Source organism: Frankliniella occidentalis, unplaced genomic scaffold, assembly GCF_000697945.3.
Source record: "Frankliniella occidentalis isolate FOCC.00 unplaced genomic scaffold, Focc_3.1 Scaffold1270, whole genome shotgun sequence".
NCBI classification, from domain to species: Eukaryota; Metazoa; Arthropoda; class Insecta; order Thysanoptera; family Thripidae; genus Frankliniella; species Frankliniella occidentalis.
Window position 1 is genome coordinate 1 of NW_026268374.1, and position 4,014 is coordinate 4,014.

A 4,014-nucleotide genomic window follows, 5' to 3' on the forward strand; every position below is an offset into this window, starting at 1 on the left:
ATGTCGAAATTGGCACTTTTTGAAGTGTCAAAAGACCTTGAAGGCCAGTGAATACTTGGGTTCCCCAGGTGGTAGTAGTTCGTGTAGACATCTATAAACAAGAACTGGTTGTCGAAAAGCGTGCAATTCAACATTTGAAAATGGGACTTTTGGCCGCTTTTTCCCGGTTTGAGCCCACTGTGCGACGGCCCATCTGTACAATGGGCTCAGAAAGTTCACGTCTGTTTCCATTGCGACTAGAGATCGACGCCTGCAAGACCCGGGGTAGGCCAACCCGGAGTACACGCATGCACTGCATGCAAGCTGTTGCCTACCTACCAGGTGCTATCAGAGACTGAACTTTGGCAGCTTCGTTAAGACGAACGCACTTTCTGGGTGATCCACTTCCTATTCTGCCTAATAAAGCCCCGAAGTCCATACAACGTAAAACCTAGTCCACAAAGTTGGTCGAAGGCGCTAGGTGGTTGATTTTGCCCTGCCCACTTTCGTAGCATGACAGTGTTTTACGCCTCCAGAGGTTCTTCCATGTCGTTTCAGTTCGTAAAGGCGTTGAGCTGCCGAGTCGCGCAGCTCAAACGCCGGCCAACGCCGTCGGCCTGGCATGCAGGTTTTGGCGTCCAGCATGGTTTGCTCCAAGGGGCCCTCAAAACACTGGGCTCATAACAGCATTAGGGCGGGCAGCAAGGGTCCGGCCATGCCACGGCGAAGGCCAAAACTTAAAGCAACCGTCCTCAGCCGGCTGGCAGCTGTCCTTGGGGAGCATCCGCCGGTGTGGGCGGGCGAGGGATGTAGATGGGCAGCATAGCGGGGCCACGCAGCGAGTGGGCGGGAGGGGCCGCACCCGCACCAGGTGGCCCACTTTGCTCGCTGTTATCAGGTTCCCAATCCGGAAACAAACTCTCGGGGCTGCTTTGGCCGATGACCACCACGAGAGCCCCAGGGCCGGACCCGTTCGGCAGCACTCTCTTCTTTGTGCCGGCAAGGGCCTCGCGGGCCGTGGCGCCGCGCCAGCCCCCTGCCCCCTGCGCCTGCGCGCCCCACCACATACCTCTCGGTACAACTTTCCCCGCGGCCGCCCATGTGCACGACGGGGGTTGCTGACGCGTGCAGCGGCGGTTAACGGTCTTGTTTTCAAAAGGTACCCGTTCTTTTGTCTCGCGCCGCTGCTGACTGGGCCCCCCGCCGGGGCGTATGGCGGCGGCGCCCTCCCGCCAGCACCGCACGTGATGGCCTTGTCGCGTTGGGGGGGCGCGCTCGGTATAACTCGCCCGGGAATGTCGTAAACTGCGGCGGTGAAGCGCCGTCGGCGAATTGGCGACCGGAGCGCGCGGGCGCGGGCCGAAGAGAGGGAGTACGATTCGGGCTGACCCTCCCTTCCCCCCTTCCTATACCATCGCGACGCGTGCGTGCGCGAGCGCCCCTCCACCCGCTCCCCATGCAGCAAGGAGCTTTCCCGAGGTGCTTGTGTCTTTCGGCAGCAGATTTATGGGGGGCCGGGGCCGCTCTGGCTTGGCTTAGCTGCCGCTCGAGAGACGCGTGCACGCGCGCCCCGCCGCCCGCCCCGCCGCCGCTCCGCTCGGCGCACTCAGCTGCAAGTTTTGCCATTTTGTTTGCCGCGAGGAGGTGGTTCCGCGCGGCGGCGGCAGTAGCGGCGGCGGCGGGGGCGACCCGGAGCGGAACACGGCGCCGCATCACAAAGGCTGCCCCTTTTGTCTGGCGGCGGGCGGGGCCACGGGACCCCCAAGCAGCAGCAGCGGCAGGGGAGTTGGCGCGCGCTCCTCGCGCTGCTGAGATTGACTCGAGGAACTGTGTGTGTGTGAGCGCGCGCGCGCACTCAATGTCAGCGGGGCAAATTTGTGACGACGCATTCATCATATACGGCGCAGCATATCGCGAGACACAAGAAAGCACCGGCGTGGCTATGCGTACGTCGTGGAGAAGGGGGTGACTCGGGATCGGTGTAACATCACGCGAACGCGCGCGTCTCTGCTGCGGGATACGTCACCGGACGGGAACGTCGGCCCCGCGCTCAACCTGCCTATGTAGTCAGCGAGCCGTGCGCCTGCCTCGACCGCGTTCATCACTGAAGTTGTTGATTCCCATACCCCCTGGCGGGAATTGTAGTGGGCATGAGGAGGTGGGGAGGGGGGTGGGTGAGTGGGGTCGGTGGAGGTAGAGGGGGTCGAGGGGCATCATTACACAGGCGGGGAATCAGTTAATGACTTGGGACTGGCCGTATTAATCAGCGGGATGTCGAAGCGCCCCCACTTCCCTACCACCTCCTACCAACCTCCCTCCTCCGCCCTCCTTATACCCCCCAGGTCCCGTCACAGCCAGGCCCCTACCGTCTCAGCCCTATACCTTTACCCTTTGATTGGTTGGGACGCGTTGCTTAGGTTGCTTCCACCTGATTACACAAACTAAGACCGAGAAACATATACCAACCCTGGCACACTAGCCGTGCCGTGCCGTGCTGCTCGCGCGCAGGGACTCGGGGGGCCGTCCTCGAGCAAGGAGAGAGTAGGCTGGGTTTTCGATTATTTTTTCTACGCTGTTTATTTTTGTGTGTGGTGTCGCAGGTGCGTGCGTGTGTAGAGCTTCCGCGCTGCTTCCCCGTGTTATTTATCGCCACGGTATTATGCGGCTGGATATCGATGGTTTGGGGACCGTCCGGGGCGGGAACGGTGTCAAGTCAGAGACATCAATCAAAGGCCGCCTCGCCCTGCCCTGCCCCACCCAACCCTACCCCGCCCAGCCCCGAAACCCACCCCCGCCCCGCCAGGCTCGCCCCATCCTACCCCGCCGCCCGCTGGCACGGCCGGCTGGGGGGCTGCTGGCTGTTGTCTCAGTGAGTGGACCAGTCGATTTGTCCTCGCAACACTTCGGACAGCAGCCCTGCCGGGGCCCTGCCCGGCCGGGTGGCTCCTGTCAGCGAGTGGATCTCCTCTGGGAGGCTGGCGGGGCTCCACCCGCGCTGCTGACGGACAGCGTGGGAGCGGGGAGGAATAGATAGGGGGGTGGGGGGTCCTCACTAGCAGCACACTAAGCCGCGTGGGAAGTAAGCCTCTGTCGAACTGTCGTCGTCTCGTGTATTCTCTCTTGCTCTCCCTTACGCTTCCTCTCTCTTTCTCACCCCTCCCCCCACCCACCCCCTTTTATTCGATCTCTGACTGTTTGCCTTTATCTCCTTGGTATCCCCCCGCAGGTGAAGGAGGTGGCCCGCGACCGCTACAACTACACGTTCGGCCCGGCGCCGGTGTCGGCCTTCGTGTCGGCCTTCTACGACGCGGTGCTGCTGTACGCCCTGGCGCTCAACGAGACGGTGCGCGACGGCGGCGACCCCCACGACGGCAAGGCCATCACGGAGCGCATGTGGAACCGCACCTTCAACGGTGAGTGTCTCGTCATTGTCAGTGAGCGCTGCGAGCGCTGCGCTCCGCCGGGCTTCGTTATGCCGCACTTTGTTGCCGCCCATTCAGCACTCCGGGCGCCGCTACTTGTCAGGGAGGTGGGCTCCGAGGACACGCAGCGGTGAGCCGGGGGGATTGTGCCCGGAGAGAGAGAGAGTGAGAGAGACACGTCTTACCCAGCGCCTCTCTCTCACTCTCTCTTCGCAAACTCTGGCCCGGGGCGGCGCTAGAGGAGCCCGATGCTCCCCGGCAGGGCCCTGCTGCTGCTCTCGGTTGTTGGGGCTGCTTTGAGCAGGGTCGGTTCAGTTCGGCGGCGGTACCGATATCCTTGATCTGCCTTTGGAACGTGCGTGGATGGGCGGGAGCGGGGGCGACGGGCGGGATGGAAGGGAGGCCTTCGTCGGACACAGTCGGGTGGAAAAGAGGTTCTCCGGCGGAGCGGCAGAGCAAGGGTGTCGTCGCCTCTGGGGGAGGGGGAAGGGAGGGAAGGAGGGGGATGACGACCGAGCGCGTCCCCTTTGCCTAACTACGCGAAACTTGCGCTTTTCGCAGTAGCATCTTTTCCATTATCCCTGCGGTCGTAGTGGGGGCGCGCCGGGGCGTG